The sequence below is a fragment of the Lynx canadensis genome, chromosome B4, assembly GCF_007474595.2.
Source record: "Lynx canadensis isolate LIC74 chromosome B4, mLynCan4.pri.v2, whole genome shotgun sequence".
NCBI lineage: Eukaryota > Metazoa > Chordata > Mammalia > Carnivora > Felidae > Lynx > Lynx canadensis.
Genome location: NC_044309.1, coordinates 120,061,748 through 120,083,974, shown reverse-complemented (window position 1 = coordinate 120,083,974; position 22,227 = coordinate 120,061,748). Strand labels below are relative to the sequence as shown.

The window sequence follows — 22,227 nt, the reverse complement described above, 5'->3', positions numbered from 1 at the left end:
ATCCTTCCAAAACTCTTGAATTGACAGATAATGTTTTCTTAGCCATGCAACGCATATATTGTTTCTGTGATGGAAAGGAGTGGTGGAAGATCCATGTCTGATGTGACCTTCCTCTGAAGTCTTGTATGCTTGCTCTTTACATGGAAATGGGGATTTATAGGACTATACAAATATATGTATATATATATATATATAAAATGTTATTATATAATATATATATTATTATATAATATATACATGTAGAATCAAAGAAAAGTTGAGCTGCCAAGAGTTGGAAAGACCAGGAATCAAGGGAGCAAGGATCAGGGGAAAGGTTATTTAGCATATACTAGGGGCTGATGAATCTCTTTGGACCTAACCTCATGGTTGGGGGGAAGATGGGGAAAAAATCTTAGAAAAAGGGTGTCTGGAATAAATTGTATTACCTTGACTATTTTGTGAACTTGAGAGAATACAGCCAAACCAGAAATCAGTCTTCACCTTGCCTTTCTCACTTCCTCTCTGTTATGCTTCCTTTACTTCTTGAAAGAGCCAAAATATGGTGTGATATGATTGGGCACCTTATCTAAGGTGACAACAGCATTGGTAGCAATATTATAACTGCCAGGGAGTTTCCAATAGTAAAGTCACACAAAATGAATGCCTACACTTCTCTTCTCCCTGGTTATTGGCTTTGAGCATTATCTAGACTCTTACCATTCTGTTTTTTTTTAAAATATGTATTTTTTTTAGATTAGTGAGAAGCCCATTTAGAAAACTCTTGGTGATCCTTAATTGCCTCTGGGCTCTTATCTGAATTGAGAACATTAATCTAGAGTTACAAGTTTATACAGATTCAGAGGAAGTCTGGGGTTTTTCTGTTTCCTCTCTAGTTAACATTTCTAGCTTCCATCTCTTTCCTTTCTGATTTCCTTTCTTAATAGTTCAGCTGTTCTCCTTCAGCAACTTAGCTGTGTCAGCTGTCTTTGGTAAACCCTGTAGCCAGGAAACTAGAAAATACCCTTTGACAAAGGGGGGCTAGAAAAGTTAGGAAACATAAGGAAAATAAGGTTAAGAGAAAGAGACATGGTTTGAACATGGTTTTCTCAACGCTATATTTTGTGGCTAATTCAGGTAAAATACTTATGAGACCAGATACCTGTCTTGGAAATATGTATGGGAAACTTATTCTGGATAAATGGTCACAGCCTAGCAGAAAAGGGTGACACTTACCCAGGGATTCAGGGAGACCTACCTTTGGTTTTAGAGCTTGTTACCTGGGATGGACTTGTGCTTTTAATCTATGCCTTAGAAACAATATTTCCAAATGTGCATAAATGTGAATCTTAATTCTTTACATTCTACATTTATATATCACACATTTTGCTAGTATTTCAAGAGTTTCCTGTTCTTTTTGCAAATAAAGTGCTCATTTTGGCTGTTTTCCAAATATGACAGTTGGTGGACATGCTTCAGTAGAGAAAAGGAAATTTTCTCTGCTTATCTACTCTCTCCCGTCTGCCCAAGATAGTGTGTCTGTCAATTGTGACCTGATTTTGAAATAATTTATTAAATAGAGGGAGGCATGATGTTATTTAAAATTTTGGTATGACATTGACTTTTAGTCCTTTATAATAAGCTCTTGACTAGATTTTCTGGTGAAGTTTATTGCTCCTGGGAATTTAGAAATTTCTTAACTCCTTCAGTGAGTTTGGACTTGTTCAATGTCAAGTATGAGTAATATTTGCTCAGGAAATTGAACCAGCTTATTTATTCAGAAGATGAAGCATGCTGTATTTTTTTTTTTTGCCATGAAAACATTATTTTGGAAATATATTAATTTTATAGGTAGGGAGAAGGTCCCTATTAGTTAGTAGATTGCTGAAGAAAAGTGATAAATGAATATAAAATACTTATCTTTGGTAAGTTTATTGTTTTCATTAAATATGTTGACATCCTTTCATTTTTTTATGTTAAAATTTAATATATGTGCAATCGGTGGTAATTTAAGGTTTTAAATCGGTGGAGAAGTCTAAAGGAATTACATTTCTTTTAAAATATGTTCGTTGGTTTTAAAAATTATTACTCCCAAATATATATCCTTAAATCTGTATCTCTAGTTTAGTCCTGTCTCGTGTACTATAGGCATGTTATTTCAAGTGGCTTTTTGAACATCTTCCCCTTAATGGAGTTATGAAACTTGAAATGTTCATTATTTTTACCTACAGTTTTGCTCTGCCACTTGCATGACTCCTTTGTGTTAGTGGAACTACTGTGCACCATTTGTTCAAGCTAGAAACCCTAAAGCCATCCTTGATTCTTTCCCTTCCTACTTGTGTCCATTCAGTATCAGCCCTTCTAACCCATTGATTCCTCTGCCATCAGAGGAGTTGTTCTGAAACTTGTTACCCTCTGAATAAAGTCCAAACTCTTTGGAATATCATTTGAAGCCTTTTGTGATTTGGCTCCTTCCTACATGCCTCATTTCCCGTCAGTCTGCTGTAGCAACCTCCTCCAACCATACCTGATTCCTATACTTGGAGTTGTGAACAGGCATCATGGGCTTTCTACTATTGCTGTCTTTGGAGTATATATTTTCCACTGTTCAGTGAAGCCCTGTTCATCCTCCTCGACTCAACTCCAGCCTAATCATCTCTTCTGGGAAGCCTTTCCTGAATTCTGTCTTCTGTGCATCCTCGTACTTGCACACACCTCTGTTTTAAGCCCTTAGAATTGTAATTATTTGCAGGCTTGCCTTCACTCTAGACCCTGAGGTCCTTCAGGCCTGAAATCTCGGCTTAGTTATCTTTTAAAGTGCTATACAAATGTTACTATTTTATGCCTAGAACATATAAGGCATTCTGAAAATTATTTGTTGATTACCAAAATGAGTGAATAGCTGTGAAACAGGGCATGCTATATCTTTTTAGACTGTAATTTTGAGAGTATTGTTGACTGAGAGATAAGTTTGATAAGTAACCCCAGGGCTGAGAAAAATTTAATCATTTGTTAGAACACCTACTGTTAGGCACTGTGCCCATTGCTGTAGTTTAGAGGACATTGTATTAGTTTATAAGACATTGAGACCCAGAGAGATTTAGTACTGGAACAAGTAAGGAACTTGACTAAATAAGCAACATAGTTGGATTTGGAATTTAGAATTGCCTAACTTAAAAGCCAGTGTTCTCTCCTTAGTGCTGGAAGATTATCAGAGATGGGATATGGGGGAGATACTTTAAAACAAAGGCAAGCAGTGTTCTTAGGGTAAAGGCCTATTGGAATCATAACTACTTTTTGATATGGATTCCAGAAATGTCTGGGAGATATTTTAGGAGAGGCAGTGTTAAGTTCATGCTCTTAGTAACTTTGAACCTAAATGAATGAATGAAGAGATGATAAGGTGGAGGGAGCTAATGAAAATTAAGCAAAATGAAGGAAAAGAGTTGTTAGATAATTTTGCTTCATAAATTTATATAAGATTAAGGGAATGTGGGTATTCATTGAACATCTAGATTTATCATCTCGTGATCAATTCTCACAGCAAACCTAAGAGATTAGTATTATTTTCCCCAATTGCATGTGGCTGAAGTCCCACGTACACTTTATTTTTTAAAATTTAATTTAATTTATTTTTTTAAATTTACATCCAAGTTAGTTAGCATATAGTGCAACAGTGATTCCAGGAGTAGATTCCTTAATGCCGCTTACCGATTCAGCCCATCCCCCTTCCCAAAACCCCTCCAGTAACCAACCCTCTGTTTGTTCTCCATATTTAAGAGTCTCTTCTGTTTTGTCCCCCTCCCGGTTTTTATATTATTTTTGCTTTCCTTCCCTTATGTTCATCTGTTTTGTATCTTAAAGTCTTCATATGAGTGAAGTCTTAACGATATTTATCTTTCTCTGACTAATTTCGCTTAGCATAAATACCCTCCAGTTCCATCCACATAGTTGAAAATGCAAGATTTCATTCTTTTTGATTGCTGAGTAATACTCCATTGTATATATATACCACATCTTTATCCATTCATCCAGCGATGGACATTTGGGCTCTTTCCATACTTTGGCTATTGTTGACAGTGCTGCCATAAACATTAGGGTGCATGTGTCCCTTGGAAACAGCATATCTGTATCCCTTGGATAAACACCTAGTAGTGCAATTGCTGGGTCGTAGGATAGTTATATTTTTAATTTTTTAGAAACCTCCATACTGTTTTCCAGAGTGGCTGCACCAGCTTGCATTCCCACTAGCTGGCAGTGCAAAAGCATTCCTCTTTCTCCATATCCTCTCCAACAACTGTTGTTGCCTGAGTTGTTAATGTTAGCCATTCTGACAGGTGTGAGATAGTATCTCATTGTGGTTTTGATTTGTATTTCCTGATGATGAGTGATGTTGAGGATTTTTTCATGTGTCAGTTGACCATTTGGATGTCTTCTTTGGAAAACTGTCTGTTCATGTCTTTTGCCTGTTTCTTCACTGGATTATTTGTTTTTTGGGTGTTGAGTTTGAGAAGTTCTTTATAGATTTTGGGTACTGACATTTTATCTGATATGTCATTTGCAATTATCTTCTCCCATTCTGTCAGTTGCCTTTTAGTTTTTCTGATTGTTTCCTTCGCTGTGCAGAAGTTTTTATTTTGATGAGGTCCCAATAGTTCATTTTTGCTTTTGTTTCCCTTGCCTCTGGACACGTGTTGAATAAGAAGTTGCTGCGGCCAAGGTCAAAGAGGTTGTTGCCTGCTTTCTCCTCGAGAATTTAGATGGCTTCCTGTCTTACATTTAGGTCTTTCATCCATTTTGAGTTTATTTTTGTGTCTGGTGTAAGAAAGTGGTCCAGGTTCATTTTTCTGCATGTCGCTGTCCAGTTTTCCCAGCACCACTTGCTGAAGAGAGTGTCTTTATTCCATTGGATATTCTTTCCTGCTTTGTCAAAGATTAGTTGACCATACGTTTGTGGGTCCATTTCTGGATTCTGTATTCTGTTCCATTGATCTGAGTGTCTGTTTTTCTGCCAGTATCATACTGTCTTGATGATTACAGCTTTGTAGTGCAGCTTGAAGTCCAGGATTGTGATGCCTCCTGCTCTGGTTTTCTTTGTCAAGATTTCTTTGGCTATTCTGGGTCTTTTCTTTTTCCATACAAATTTTAGGATTGTTTTGTTTTAGCTCTGTGAAGAATGCTGGTGTTACTTTTATAGGTATTGCATTGAATGTGTAGATTGCTTTGGGTAGTATTGACATTTTAACAATATTTGTTCTTCCTATCCAGGAACATGGAATCTCTTTCCATTTTTTTGTGTCTTCTTCAGTTTCTTTCATAAGCTTTCTGTAGTTATCAGTGTATAGATTTCTCATCTCTTTGGTTAGGTTTATTCCTAGGTATTTTATGGTTTTTGGTACAACTGTAAATGGGATCGATTCCTTGATTTCTCTTTCTGTTCCTTCAGTGTTGGTGTATAGGAATGCACCCGATTTCTGTGCATTGATTTTACATCCTGAGACTGCTGAATTTATGAATCAGTTCTAGCAGTTTTTTTGTGGAATCTTTTGGGTTTTCCATATACAGTATCATGTCATCTGCGAAGAGTGCAAGTTTGACCTCCTCCTGGCCAATTTGGATGCCTTTTGTTTCTTTGTGTTGTCCGATTGCAGAGGCTAAGACTTCCAATACTATGTTGAATAACAGTGGTAAGAGTGGACATCCCTGTCTTGTCCCTGACCTTAGGGGGAAAGCTCTCAGTTTTTCCCCATTGAGGATGATATTAGTGTGGGGTCTTTCATATATGGCTTTTATGATCTCGAGGTATGATCCTTCTATTCCTACTTTCTTGAGGGTTTTTATCAAGAAAGGATGCATATTTTGTCAAATGCTTTCTCTGCATCTATTGAGAGGATCATATGGTTTTTGTCCTTTCTTTTATTGATACAATGAGTCACATTGATAGTTTTGCAGATACTGAGCCAGCCCTGTGTCCCAGGTGTAAATCCCACTTGGTCGTGGTGAATAATTTTTTTAATGTATTGCTGGAGCCGGTTGGCTAATATCTTGTTGAGGATTTTTGCATCCATGTTCATCAGGGAAATTGGTCTATATTCTCCTTTTTAGTGGGGGTCTTTGGTTTTGGAATCAAGGTAATGCTGGCTTCATAGAAAGAGTTTGGAAGTTTTCCTTCCATTTCTATTTTTTGGAACTGCTTCAAGAGAATAGGTGTTACCTCTTCTTTAAATGTTTGGTAGAATTCCCCTGGATAGCCATCTGGTTCTGGACTCTTGTTTTATGGGAGGTTTTTGATTACTAATTTGATTCTTTACTGGTTATGGGTCTGTTCAAATTTTCTGTTTCTTCCTGTTTCAGTTTTGGTAGTTTATATGTTTCTAGGAATTTGTCAATTTCTTCCATATTGCCCATTTTATTGGCGTATAATTGCTCATAATATTCTCTCATTATTGTTTTTATTTCTGCTGTGTTGGTTGTGATCTCTCCTCCTTCATTCTTGATTTTGTTTATGTGGGTCCTTCCCTTTTTCTTTTTGATCAAACTGGCTAGTAGTTTATCAGTTTTGTTAATTCTTTCCAAGAACCAGCTTCTGGTTTCATTGATCTACTATTTTTTTGGTTTCGATAGCATTGGTTTCTGCTCTAATCTTTATTATTTGCTGTCTTCTGCTGTTTCTGGGTTTATTTGCTGTTCTCCTTCCAGCTTTTTTTTTTTTTTTTAAATTTTTTTTTTTTCAACGTTTATTTATTTTTTGGGACAGAGAGAGACAGAGCATGAACGGGGGAGGGGCAGAGAAAGAGGGAGACACAGAATCGGAAACAGGCTCCAGGCTCTGAGCCATCAGCCCAGAGCCCGACGCGGGGCTCGAACTCACGGACCGCGAGATCGTGACTTGGCTGAAGTCGGACGCTTAACCGACTGCGCCACCCAGGCGCCACTCCTTCCAGCTTTTTAAGGTGTAAGGTTAGGTTGTGGGTCTGAGACCTTTCTTTCTTCTCTAGGAAGGCCTGGATTGCTATACACTTCCCTGTTATGATTACTTTTGCTGAATCCCAGAGGTTTTGGACTGTGGTGTTATCATTTTCATTGACTTCCATGTACTTTTTAATTTCTTCTTTAACTTCTTGGTTACCCCATTCATTCTTCAGTAGGATGTTATTTAGGTCCAAGTATTTGTTATCTTTCCAAGTTTTTTCTTGTGGTTGATTTTGAGTTTCACAGTGGTGTGGTCTAAAAAGATGTGCAGTGTGATCTCGATCTTTTTGTACTTACATAGGGCTGATTTGTGTCCCATTATGTGGTCTATTCTGGAGAATGTTTCATGTGCACTGGAGAAGAATGTATATTCTGCTGCTCTAGGATGAAATGTTCTGAATATATCTATGAAGTCCATCTGGTCCAGTGTGTCATTCAAAGCCGTTGTTTCCTTGTTGATTTTCTGTTTAGATGTCTGTCCATTGTTGTAGTTGGGGTGTTGGTGTTATGGTGTTATTATCAGTGACTTTGTTTATGTTTGTGATTAATTGATTTATATATTTGGGTGCCTTCACATTTGGAGCACAAATGTTTACAATTTTTAGTTCTTGGTGGATAGACCCCTTAATTGTGATATAATGCCCTTCTTCATCTCTTGTTACAGTCTTTATTTTAAAACCTATATTGTCTGATAATAAGTATGGCTACTCCAGCTTTCTTTTGTTGACCATTAGCATGATAGATGGCTCTCCATCCCCTTATTTTCAATCTGAAGGTGTCTTTAGGTCTAAAGTGGGTCTCTTGTAAACAGCGTATAGGTGGATCTTGTTTTCGTACCCATTCTGTTACCCTATGTCTTTTGATTGGAGCATTGAGTGCATTGACGTTTAGAGTGAGTACAGAAAGAAATGAATTTATTGCTATTATGATGCTTGTAGAGTATCTTGGAGTTTCTGGTGGTGTTCTCTGGTCCTTTCTAATCTTTGTTGCTTTTGATATATATATATACATATATCTCAAATATATATATATCTCAAATATATATATATATATCAAATATATATATCTCAAATATATATATATATATATCAAATATATATATCTCAAATATATATATATATATTTCAAATATATATATATCTCAAATATATATATATATCTCAAAAGCATATATATATATGTATATTTAATCTTTTCTCTTTTCAACCCCTCTACCCCTTTTGCTTTCTCTTCATCTTCTGGAACCCCTATGATTCTGATGTTATTCCTTTTTAATGAGTCACTGATCTCTGTAATTCTCAAATCGTGCTCTTTTGCCTTAGCTCCTCTCTTTTTTTCTGCTTCATTATCCTCCATAAGTTTGTCCTCTATATTGCTAATTTGCTGCTCTGCCTCACCCATACTTGCTGCCATGGCTTCCATTTGAGATTGCAGCTCTGTTATAGCATTTTTTTTTCATCCTGACTAGCTTTTACTTCTTTTATAAACTCCGCAGAGAGGGATTCTAATCTATTTTCAATCCCAGCTAGTATTCTTAGTATTGTGATTCTAAATCTGGTTCAGATATCTTGCTTATATCTGTGTTGATTAAGTCCTTAGCTGTCATTTCTTCCTGCTCTTTCTTTTGGGGTGAATTCTTTCATTTCATCATTTTGAAGGAAGAAAGGGAATCATTAAAGTAAAAAAATTAAAATTAAAAAATTAAAAATAACACACACACACAAAAGAATCAAATTAATGATGTTAGATCCTAGGTGTGTTCTGGTGTTGTTGAAAGGAGCTTGATAGATTAGAGTATAAAGGGAAAGAAATAAAAAAGGAAAACGTTTGAAAATTTGAAAAAAGGATTACAATGAAATAGAATAAAATGAACTGATGGAAGTAAAATAGATTTTGAAAAACTTACAAAAAATAAAAAATATAGTAGGAAAAAATTAAAAATATTTTTAATAAAAATGGAAAATAAAAATAAATTTTTTCTCTTTCTATATTCAAGAAAAAGAAATGAAATGAAAAAGAGAAAAAAAACCCAGAGAATTGAATAGATGGACCAGCAAACAGACTGAAATAGATTGAAATTACATTGTTTTCCCCTAGATGTCAAACAGTGAAGCAATTTATAGTCCGTAAACTAATCAGGTGGAGAGACTTGTGGTGTTCCTGAAGAGGGAGCCCACTTGGGCAGGGCTCAGTGTAACGGCTCCATTCCCCACTAGATGGCTCTACTTAGCTTACTGGGGTGGATTGTTGTGGCGCTTGTAGGTGTGTATGCACATGCACGGGAGGGGTGAACATGGCGTCACCCAGCTACCCAGTCTCTAGTATCAGAACTCTGTTCTCCCCAATCAACAATCTCGCACCTGTCCTTTGTCTCCGGTTTCTGTCCACTCTGTGCTTTTATACTGTCCATGACCAAGCTGTCAGGTTGCCAGACGTCCCCTCCCTCCTGAGTTTTATCTCGGGTATGGCTGTGTTTCCCAACCCCTTACCCCTGAGGGACTGTAGCTTTGCCCTGCTCAGACCTTATGGGGGAGGTCTCACTGAGAAATGGCTGGGTGTGGCCGCACCCAGGAACACTCGCGGAACTGTGCTGCTGCTGATGCTCAGAGACTGCGGCTGGAACCCAGAAAATGTTCACGCGATCGTTTAGCAGCAGCGATTCAGGGATTATAGAAAATCTCGACACACATCAGGTACAAGGTTTCACCTTTAGTGACCTTGTTTGAGCACCAGCAGATGTGGTGGTTCTCCGGAATCTGCTGGCACCTTTGCCTGTAGGGGGGCTGCACAGCCTCTACCAAATGACCTCCCAGCAGGGGAACTGCCTCTCCCTGTGTGGCCCAAGGACTGCCGACCTCACTCTGCTCCTGGGAATTTGCCCTTCCCACCAGAGGTACTGCCAGGTATTGAGCTGTGGAGTTTCAGACTCTGCGCTACCCCTGTTTATAGAGTCTTAGTGGAATTTAAACCCTCTTCTTTTTCCTTTCTCCCTTTTTAGTTCAGTCCTGCAGCTGTTTCCATTTTTCCACTTTCTCTCCAGCTGCTTTGGAGGGGAGGTGGTCTTCCTGTACTCCCCCCCCCCCCCCTGCCCGACTCCGTCCTCTCTCTGCAAGCAAAAACAGCTCCCCACCCTCCGGGGGTTCTCTCTCTCCCAGTTCACCTCTTGGTGTCATGTACCTGCTGAGTTCTGTAGTTCATGTTGTGCAAATTGTTGTGTTAATCCTCAAATCAGTTTTCTAGGTGTGCAGGATGGTTTAGTGTTAATCTGGCTATATTTCATGGATGTGAGACGCAAAAAAAACTTCCATGCTGTTCTGCCATCTTGGCTCCTCCATACCATGTACACTTTAGATTTAAAAGTGGTTAAATATCTTGCTGAAGGTCATGTAGACAGCACCTGATGGAGCTCAGGTTCAAACCCACTTCTGTATGACTCCATCTCATGAGGAATGGAGATAATCTCCTTTGTACCTTCAGATATCTCAGTACAGCTGCAGTTTGAATCAGTCATCATAATGAATAACAAGGTATTATACACAGGCAAAATCAGTTCTAGCAGGTGAATCCTTTGTGCTGGCTGAATTGGTAACTGGAATTTTTATGCTTTTGGAGGGAGAGGGAATATAGTTATGATGTCTTTTCTTGGGAGCTTTTCCTATTGCTCTAAAATTGAGAGAATACATCAATCAAACATGACAAACTTTAATAACCTATAAGGCACAGACATTGACCAATTTGATGGATGCTCACTATAAGCATCTGGAGAGGTTGTATGGTGCCTTCTAGCCCAGTATCAGTCTGGTGTACTAGATTTGTTTAGAAGATACATTATCTGTAAGGCTAAGAAACAAAGATTTTTATTTTAGTGTTACAGAATTATTCTAGTACCAGATTAATTTGTTATATATACTAAACCAATTAGCATTTGTAGTGAGAATGACATTTAAAGAAAATGAAAGGAGATGTTGTGGAATAATGAAAGTCTCATTTACATGATATACCTATTACCTTGCTAGAGACCCAAAAAAGTTTTACTAGTTTGGTATTTGGTTTCTCATTTATCCATCTGTTTGTTCACTTGCTCATTTATTCATTCTGTATACTTTTATTTTAAGACTATTATTTCTGTCAGTTGTGAGAAAGGATTTTTCTTTCTTTTTTTTAAAAAAATTTTTTTAACGTTTATTTATTTTTGAGACAGAGAGAGACAGAGCATGAACGGGGTGGGGGGGGGGAGGTCGGAGAGAGAGGGAGACACAGAATCTGAAACAGGCTCCAGGCTGTGAGCTGTCAGCACAGAGCCTGATGTGGGGCTTGAACTCACGAACTGGGAGATCATGACCTGAGCTGAAGTTGGATGCTTAACCGACTGAGCCATCCAGGCGCCCCAGGATATTTTGTTTTAAGCTATAGAATAGGGATAATCTTACCATCATCAGTCTATGCATGAATTGGTTATTTGTTTACATATATGACTTACATAGTAAGCTGTAAACTATTTAAGGGTGGGGACCGTGTGTGTGTGTGTGTATGTTTAATCCCTCTGCCCTCCAGTGCCTAACAGAGTACTTCAATACATATTTTGGTGACTGAATTAAAGAACTCAGAATTCAGTCAGTCTAAATGTATGTTCTTTGCAACTCAACCCTGGAGGTTATGGGTTTCATGTATTCCTTTAGTGACCATGTAATGAGCTCTTAAAACCTGTAAGTGGCTGTTTTAGAGTTAGGCAACAGCCCCTAAGGTGACTACAGAAAGAAGAGATTAAATGCCGGGACCCCACAGTTAGATAGGAGATGGCCTTTTAAAGACTACTCTGATGTGCAGTGTTAAACCATGTTGTCACCCTGAGGTATAGGGAGCAATAGATGGTTAAAATTGGTGAGGTTGGTTTGGGGACCAGGGGATCTCTAATCCAAGTCCAGAAAACAAAGGATTAAAGTTTCCCCATTTTCCATTATGAGGAGCAAGTCAGGGAGTTTTGTAGCCTGATGTAATCAACAGTATCTTAGGTGTCTTAGGTGGATGTCAGGAGGGAGCTGAGGATCTGAGGACCAGTATATCATAGCATTGCTGGGAAAAAGGCAAAGTGTTTTTTGTTTTTGTTTTTTGTTTTTTTTTTTTTTTTAGTGTTTTATTTATTTTTGAGATAGGGAGAGACAGAGCATGAACAGGGGAGGGTCAGAGAGAGGGAGACACAGAATCTGAAACAGGCTCCAGGCTCTGAGCTGTCAGCACAGAGCCCGACGCGGGGCTCGAACTCATGGACCGCGAGATCATGACCTGAGCTGAAGTCGGCCGCTTAACCGACTGAGCCACCCAGGTGCCCCAAAAAGGCAAAGTCTTAATGGTCTAGACTGACACAGGGCCTGGGAACATAGTAGGCCAGAGAGCAGAAAAGAGAGTGAGTTTGACACTAAGGCAGGTTTTTAGTTGATTGTTCAGCTATTTGTAGGTCTTGGAATATGAATGAAGTAGCTTTTGAGCCAAATTTCTCAGTCTTCACTTTGTTGACATTTTGGGCCTTGTAATTCTTTGTTGGGGGTGGGATAGGGCTGTCCTTTGCATTGTGGGATTGCTGCATCCTTGGTCTATACCCACTAGATGCCAAAAAAAAAAAAAAAAAAAAAAAGAAAATGTCTTTAGGCATTACTAAGTATCCCCAGGGAAGCAAAAATCACCTTTGGTTGATAACCAGTGTTTTAGAAGAGTATGAATCAAGTGGCCACTGTTGACTAAAGAAAGGGTGAGGGAAATAGTGATTATAAGTGACTCTGTAAATGTTACGTCTTTTTGTATGAATTCCAGAAGAAGTAAGGACCAAAAGTAATCTAATCATTACACAGGCTGGAAGAATGAAATAAATACCAAGAATAAAAGGCCTTTGCATTTGCAAATGCATGGAAATATGTACTATTTTATTTATTTATTTTGATAGTGAGCCCGAGCTGGGGAGAGGGGCAGAGGGAGAGATAAAATCTAAAGCAGACTCCATGCTCATTGGGAAGCCCAACATGGGGCTCCATCCCCACAATCCTGCAATCACAACCTGAGTGGAAATCAGGAGTCGGGCTTTCAGCTAACTGAGCCACCCAGTTGCCCTGGAATTTAATTTAATTTAATTTATTTTATTTTATTTTATTTTATTTTATTTTATTTTATTTTATTTTAGCATATGTGCTGCCAAAGTGAGTACTATTTATTTTATTTCATTTCATTTCATATTTTAAAGTTTATTTATTTATTTTGAGAGAGACCAAGCATGTGTTTGCAGGAGGGAGGGGAGCTGAGAGAGAAGGACAGAGAGAATCCCAAGTGGGCTTTGTGCTCACGAACTGTGAGATCACCACCTGAGCCGAGATCAAGAGCAGGGCGCTTAGCCAACTGAGTCATCTAGGTGCCCTACCCCTGAACTATTTTAGATTGTAGTGGAGAAAAAACATTTGGAGAAAGGAGATTGGAGTTGTTATAGTTAGCCATAGTTTGGGAAGAAATTTTAAAGTCAGGTAGAAGGTTTAATTAGGTTGGAATTAGAGTTTGATTAGTCTGAAATTGGCCAGGAGTAAGTTGTTAAAAAAGCTCCTGGATTGAATTTATTTTTATTATCTTTCAATTTCCTTTTTATTTCATTTTTTGAAAGTGAAATAGGAAAGGAAATCCATTAGCAATCCTTATCAAAATAATACCAGAATTCTTCACAAAGCTAGAGCAAAACAATCCTAAAATTTGTATGGAATCAGAAAAGACCCAGAATAGCCAAGCAATCCTGCATAAGAAAACCTGAGCTGGATGCATCACAATTCTAAACTTCAAGCTGTATTACAAAACTGTAATCATCAAGACAGTATGGTACTGGCACAAGAACAGACATACAAATCAAGGGAACAGAATAGAGAAGCCAGAAATGGACCCACAAACGTATGGCCAACTAATCTTTGACAAAGCAGGAGAGAATAGCCAATGGAAAAAAGTCTCTTCAGCAAATGGTGTTGGGAAAACTGCACAGTGACATGTAGAAGAATGAACCTGGACCACTTTCTTACACCAGACACAAAAATAAACTCAAAATGGATGAAAGACCTAAATGTAAGACAGGAAGCCATCAAAAGAGGAGGAGAAAACAGGCAACAACCTCTTTGACCTTGGCCAGAGCAACTTCTTACTGGACATGTCTCCAGAGGTAAGAGAAACGAAAGCAAAAATGAACTATTGGGACCTCATCAAACTATACAAAATTCTGCACAGAGAAGGAACTAATCAAAAAAACTGAAAGGCAACTGACAGAATGGGAGAAGATATTTGCAAATGACATATCGGATAAAGGGTTAGTATCCAAAATCTATAAAGAACTTCTCAAACTCAACACCCAAAAAACAAATAATCCAGTGAAGAAATGGGCAAAAGACATGAAAAGACAGTTTTCCAAAGAAGACATCCAAATGGTCAACTGACACATGAAAAAATGCTCAACATCACTCATCATCAGGGAAATACAAATCAAAACCACAATGAGATACCATCTCACACCTGTCAGAATGGCTAACATTAACAAATCAGGCAACAACAGATGTTGGTGAGGTATGGAGAAAGAGGAATGCTTTTGCACTGCTATCTAGTGGGAATGCAAACTGGTGCAGCCACTCTGGAAAACAGTATGGAGGTTTCTAAAAAATTAAAAATATAACTACCCTATGACCCAGCAATTGCACTACTGGGTATTTATCCAGAGAATACAGGAGCGTTGACTCAAAGGGGCACATGCACCCCAGTGTTTGTAGCAACACTATTGATAGTAGCCAAAACGTGGAAAGAGCCCAAATGTCCATCGACAGATGAGTCGATAAAGAAGATGTGGTGTGTGTATATATGTGTATGTACGTATACATTTATATGTATATATGCACATATATACATACACATACACACCCACAATGGAATATAACTCAGTGATCAAAAAGAATGAAATCTTGTTATTTGCAACAATGTGGATGGAAGAATATATTATGCTAAGCGAAATGTCAAAGACAAATATCTGATTTTACTGATATGTGGAATTTAAGATACAAAACAGATGAACATAAGGGAAAGGAAGTAAAAATAATATAAAAACAGAGCGGGGAGACAAACCATAAGAGACTCTTAAATAAAGAGAACAAACTGAGAGTTGCTGGTAGGGTGTTGGGTGGGGAGAAGTGCTAAAGGAGTGAGGGGCATTAAGGAGGACACTTGTTGGGATGAACACTGCGTGTTATAGGTAAGTGATGAATCACTAAATTCTATTCCTGAAATCATTATTACACTGTATGTTATCTAACTTGGATTTAAATTTAAAATAATAAAAATAAAGGAAATCCTTTAATTAATGAAAATCCATGCTTTGTTAATTTTTGGTATTTTGTCCTAATCACCTGGCATTACCTTCCTCACATCTGCTGAGCAACTCTCCAGTATTGTAGCCATTATGGGGATATTTTGCTGTCTCTAAAAGACTACTTTTCTTACATTTGAGTCCTCACAAATTCATGGTGAAGTTATCTGGACTATCTCTGCTTTTGCTGTTGCATCAATCAATTATCAGTCCCTCTGTAAATTTCTTATTACATTTACCAGAGCAGCTGTTCCAGACCTTTTTCACTTTTCCATTCTTGCTCAAGTCACTCTCAGCAGGTAGCGTTGTTTTTTATTTAACTGAAATTGAGGAAATTCAGGCATGAGCTTTTTAGAATTTTCCCCTCTACATTTCTCTACCTCTATTTTTATTTTCTCTTTGCCTCCATTTCTGCACCATAGTAAGAAATGTTCCTCCCCCCCCCCTTTTTTTTAAAGTTTTTATTCATTTTGAGGGACAGGGGCCTGGGGAAGGACAGAGAAAGAGGGAGAGAGAATCTCAAGCAGGCTCTGCACTGTCAATGGGGAGCCCAGTGTGGGATGTGAGCCCATGAACTGTGAGATGATGATCTGAGCTGAAATCAAGGGTCAAACACTTAACCACCTGAGCCACCCAGATACTCCAGTGCTCCTTTTTGCTAAGACCGATCTCTGCATCTGTGCTTCTGATGACATATCCTTCCTTTCTTTTCCAAGCCTTTGTTAATTATCCTTCAATTTTCCCCTTGATTTGAATTTTTATTCTCTTGTTTTATCTTTTGTTAAAGAGAAATAAAATCATTCCATGAGACTTGTTAAAGAACAATAAGGCAGACTTTATTCAGGACCACAGCTACAGGTGTAGGGACCACTGCAAAGGGGTTCTGTAGTTGGAAAAAGAGATTGGACTCAACTCTAAATAGAACAAGGAAAAGTAGGAATTTATAGCCAAGGACTAGGATGGGGGTCAGTGAATGTAAAATTACTGAGAGGAAACTCAGGGGCAAGGGGAATATGATCTAACAGAAATCTTGATTATGGCAGGTCAGGGTGATCAGACATTACCTGAGAGATGGTGGAGTGTGAGGAACCCAATCAGATATTGAGGGTGATCAGATAGTAAGGATAAAGAATTCTGACTAAACTGAATTAGCAGGATTCTTCCTAAAATTGGATAATGAAGAGATGAACGTGGAAGCACAAAAGTTGGGGCCTAGTTGAGAAAAATGTTCAGAAGAGTCTGAGTAGAGTTTGGTCATGGAGAGATTCTTTGTCACTTTCTTTCTGTATTCCTGCCCAGGTTTCTCTTTTTCTTAATAAGAAACTGAAAAAACACCCAAACCTTTCCTTGACCTTACCGTATTGCTGCTTGCTCAATCTCATGCTTTTTCTCCTCTTTTTCACCATTAGATTGTTTGAAAAAAGGAAGAGCCTATGCATACTGCTTTACTAAATACTCTTTTAAGTTTTGTTTCTTATGCTATTGAAGCATCTCTCTTAAACTTCATTGTTATCTTTCTAATAACCAAATCATATGGTACCCCCATTTTTATCTTTCTGTGTTTGTCAGCAGCATTTGCTATTTTTTGACTATCTTTTCTTTCTTAAACCCTTTTCTTCTGTTGATCTTTGTGACTTAATACCCACTCACCCTAATGGAACAGGGCCCTGTCTTACCCAACACCATTTTAATTCAGCTGTTGGCCAGCCTACCATAAATATGTGTGTGATGCCAGCCAGGACCAGAAAGAAATGCCTAAACAAACCCAGCTAATATCAGCAGAACTGCTTTGCTAACTAGTAGATTCCAGAGCAGTTATAAATGGTTATTGTTTTAAGCCACTGAGTTTTAGGATGGTTTGTTATGCATCATTATTGTGGCAGTGGACGACTGACAGAGCACAAGAACAAGACCTGAAGGGAATTATCAAAAAATATTATAGAAAATTTTCTAGTTCTGTAGGATACAAGTCTCTAGACTGAAAAGTTTCCCCAGGTATCCAGCATAAGGAATGAGAAAAGATCACAAAGCCTGAAATGTAAGAACATTATGGATTAAAATAAAATTCTTTGTATAAAACAAAAGAAAACATGAAAACAAATCATATAGAGATGAATGATAATCAGAATTATATCAAACTTTTAACAGCAGCACTGGAATATAGAGGACAGTGTCGCAATGCTTTTAAAATTGTGAGGGAAAATCACTTTCAGCTTATATTTCTCTATTTAGCCAAACTATTGATGAGGTAGTATAGAATAAAGAAGTTCTAAGACACAGAAAGATTAAAACAATTATGCCTTATGTGTCCCTTTGTAGAAAGCTTTTGGAAGATGAACTTGCATAAAACACGGGTGGAAATCAATAAAAAGAAAGACATAGGATGCAGAAAACAAAGGATTTAATGTGTGAGGGCAGAGAAAAGAGGTTCCTTGAGAATAGTTCTTCAGTAGGCTTAGAGAGCACCCAGTCCAGATTGGAGAAAAAGGATAGAGGACTATGAGAAGGATTTGGGAGGAACAGTGAAGTGCTTGGTATGTTTGAAGGTTTGGAAAAAAATGACCATTGACAAATGTGTTAGACTGGGATAAAAACAGTGATAGGTAAGTGGAAAACTAAGCAGAAAAATGTCAGATATTTTTATAAGTATGGAAACGTCACATTACATTATCTGGCTCAGGAATAAAGAATATTTATGTAGTCAATGGTATGAACACTGACTACTGATTTAAACATATATTTGTATTGAGAGAACAGTATGTATGTGTGTGGGGGGAGTGGGGAAGAAGGCTGATGGTGTAAGAGAGCAATATTCTCCACGACTATAAAGGGAATTAAAATTATAATATTGGAAATTGAGCAATTGAGAAATATCCATACAAGCTTTATATTTAGACCAGAGCAAACTACTAAAAGAATCCTATGAGGTATAGCACTAGAGCAAATGACATATTTTTTCAGTTAAGGGATAGAAAGTAAATGTTTTAGGTTTTATGAACCATATGATTTTTGCTGTTGTAGGGTGAAAGCAGTCAATTGACAATTCATGAATGACTGGACATGGCTGTGTTCCAGAACGTTACAAAAACAGATGGCAGGTTCTCTGGGTTCTGTCCTAGTTTGTGGCAACATGGTTAAATGTGCCAAGAAAGTTGGAATCGTAGGTTAATATAGGACCTATTATGGTGCTTCTGTCAGGAAAATGGTGATGAAAATTGAAATAAGCCAGCATGCCTAGTAAACTTACTCCTTCTGTAGCAAAACCAAGATGAAGAGATGAGCTACGGGGATCTGACACTGTGGTTCCTGCATGAAAGCGGTAGCTGGTGGTGCCTGGACTCACAACACCATGTCTACTTGCACAGTAAAGTTTACCATCAGAAGACTGAAAGAATTGAAAAACTAGTAAAAGCTCCGCCTTTGAAACAGTGCTAGCCTATAGTAAATGGATTAATTTGTGTAACAAAAAGAACAAAACCCGATGGTGGGTTGGATTTGGGCTTATGACATAGTTTGTTAACCTTATGACTAAAGGGCAAAAGGAAGTAAATGGGGATAATTTTCTCTTCCTGATTCAAGTTCATTTTTTGAACTTCCCTACCTTTCCCCCCCATTAACTGCAGAGTATAGAGTAATTTTCCATATTGCCTCTCACATCAGTGTCCAATTTAATGTTTATTTGTAAAGAGCTTGTGCTTTAGATTATCCGAACTATTTACCATCTCCAAATGTTGACCCAGATTTCTTTCTGTGCTTTATGCTTTTTCCTCTGGAATTACTCTCCTTACTTTACCTCTCAGCTTTTCAGAAGTGTATGTATCTTTCTGAGTTCCATCTGAAATAGCTGCTTCTCTAAGAAACTGTTACAGTTTCTTTCCACCTTACTGTAAACCCTTGTCCAGGTAGCCAACCAGAGATGATTTAATCCCTCATTTGGTAGAGATTGAGTTTTGGGGTCAGTCAGTCCTGAATTTGAATTTATAATCTACTTATATACTTGCTGTATGACCTTGAAAAAAATGTATTTAACCTTTCTGAACCTTTTTTTTTCTTATCTGTAAATATTTCGTATGGTTCTTTATAAGTTAAAGTGGTTTAATATTGTTTTCTTCCTTTTACTTTTAACGCTTATCCCCCATCCCTTATCAATTTGAGCTCAGATTATGTCTTCCTAATCTCAAATAATCCTGAAGCAGTTCTCAACAAGCATTGATTTGATTGAATTGAATTAGGAAGGCAATGTCTTAGTGTTAATTCTTAGCTGAAGAGTTCTGATGTTATGATAAAATTAGAGAAATTTTGTATTCTACAGTTTGCTGGTTCCCTAATTTTTCTTACATGGTCTATTTTTATTAGTTCACTTCTGTTTTCTACCACATTGCAAAGGAGGTGCAGTGTTACAGAAGGGAATACAGTGGCTTGATTTTTCCTTTGATGGGAACTAAGCCATATGTTTGTATTGAGTCAGCTACTCCAGACTCTGAATTCCCAATCAGATGGTCAGCAGTGTTTAATTGAATTCCCAATATGTGCAAGGCAACACTGGGTGCTGTCACTCTAGGGAGGTGTAACCATCTGGAAGAACTTCTTCAAAGAACCCAGAATATGAGAATATGTCTCTTTGTATCTAAATTAAAATGATACTAAATTTGGCAAAGTAAATAGCTGGCATAAGTGCTGTCTTTTGCGTCCCACTCTCCCCTTTTATCATTCTTTCAATCTCCAAGAAAAGGCATCCTCCTTTTTTGCTATGGTGAGGCTAGTGTACATTTTCCTTGATTTCTTTCCTTCCTCATTATTGTAGTTCGTGTAATACAGGATTCTGATGTTTAAAATCTTCAACATCTTTTAGCTTTTGCATCCTTTTCTAACTTTAAATACGTATATATGATAGGAAGAATCCTAAAATGCCCTCCTAAGATTTCCTTCCATAATCCCTAGGACTGTGCATATGCTGGATGTTACTTCCTTGATTGTTACATTATATACCAAAAGGGAGGGATTTTGAGATATAATTAAGGTTACTGATCAATTGACCTTAAAATAGGGAGATTATCTAGATAGGCCTAATATAGTCACAGGAGCCCTTTAATAGAATGTTTTTCAATTGGTAGTAGAAAGGGAAGCCAGAGATTCAAACATGAAAAGCATCCATTGTATTGTTGCTGGCTTGAAGATGGAGAGGCATATGTACAAGTGTGGGAGAGCAGCCTTTAGGAGTTGAGAGCAACCTCCAGCTAATTTACAGCAAGGGAATGGCTGGATATAGTCCAAATTAGCAAGGAAGTGGATCCTCCCCTAGTGCCTTCAGTTGAGAGCTCAGCCTAGTCAACACCTGGATTTTGTGCTTGGGAGATCCTAAGCAGAGAACCCAGCTAAGCCCACATGGACTTTTGACCTACAAAATAGATAATAAGTTTGTGGTAATTTGGTACCTAGCCATGAGAAACTAATACAGCATCGGTCTTCCTTATTAAGAGTTGAGTTCCATTCCCTGCCCCACTAGTTGTCCTATTTGTTTCTTCTTTTCATCGTTAAACTTCTTAATTAACTTATCTAAATTTACTGTCTCATCTGTGTGCAACTTATGCTTTTCTTAGTTCCCATGCATCTGTCCCAATAGTGTCCAAAAATAACTTTCTTTTTTTTTCATTTTTTTTTAATTTTTTTTTTCAACGTTTATTTATTTTTGGGACAGAGAGACAGAGCATGAACGGGGGAGGGGCGGAGAGAGAGGGAGACACAGAATCAGAAACAGGCTCCAGGCTCTGAGCCATCAGCCCAGAGCCTGACGCGGGGCTCGAACTCACGGACCGCGAGATCGTGACCTGGCTGAAGTCGGACGCTTAACCGACTGCGCCACCCAGGCGCCCCCCAAAATAACTTTCTGATGAACTGGCAACTTCTTCCTTACTAAACCCAAGGACTACTCCATTTGGTGTTTTGTATTGATTTTCTTTCTTGAAATTAGTACTTTTTGTAATACTTTTTGATTCTATTTTTTTTTCCCTCTTTTCTTCTGTCTCCTGTGTTGTCTTCATAGATCTTGTTGACCAGTATTGGAATTGAATTTAGGAGCTATTGTAAGGAACCAGCAGAGATGAATAAAGCAACAAGAATTTGAATAAAAATGTTAGGAAAGTCCAATAATTTTCATGGTGTCTTTGTTAGCATAAGGCTTTTCCTAAGGAGCCAGATGTGCTCTGTAGACATTGTATAGGTGTTATACCAGTTACCTATTACCACAATAATGCTTCCTAACCAGCCACCCCCAAACTCATGTTTGTATGTTGTATTAAAAACATAATCATTTATCATTCATGCATCTACTCATTTAGGCTGAGCTCAGTCAGCCGGGGGGTTTAGGTTTGGTGGCTAGGTGGATCTTATTCTCATTGCAGGTTATTGAAATACCAGTTGGCTGTGCTAGTACTGATAAGACTTTACATGTTTCTGTCCTCCTTGGTGGAGTGATCTAGCCAAAGCATACTTTTCTCATGCCCATGACAGAGGTGCCAGAGGGCAAGTGGAAACATGTCAGAGCTTTTTAAGGCATAGCCTTGGAACTGGCATATACTGTCATCTCTGCCTCATTCTGTTAGCTCGAGCAAGTCACATGGCCAAACCACAAATTAGGGGGTGGGAGAATATATGCTACTATAGACTGAATTGTGTGCCCCCGCCCCTGCCCCCCATTCCTATGTTGAAGACCTAATCCCCAGTGTAATGGTATTTGGAGATGGGGACTTTGGAAAAATTTTTTAATGTTTATTTTTTGAGAGAGAGAGAGAGAGAGAGAGAGAGAGAGCGAGCAAGCCAGGGGAGGGGCAGAGAGAGAGGGGGACAGAGGATACAAGCAGGCTCTGCACCGACAGCAGTGACAGCTGTGTGGGGCTTGAACTCACGAACTG

General features: G+C 38.1%; 1 protein-coding gene and 1 pseudogene across 1 annotated transcript in view; both read left to right on the top strand.

Annotated features, from left to right (window-relative positions):
• LOC116738210 (ankyrin repeat and sterile alpha motif domain-containing protein 1B-like) overlaps positions 1-22,227 on the top strand; it is a 210,663-nt gene that overhangs the window by 17,121 nt on the left and 171,315 nt on the right. The gene's annotated exons all lie outside the window — the stretch shown is intronic.
• On the top strand, positions 18,447-18,722 carry LOC115519478 (annotated as a pseudogene).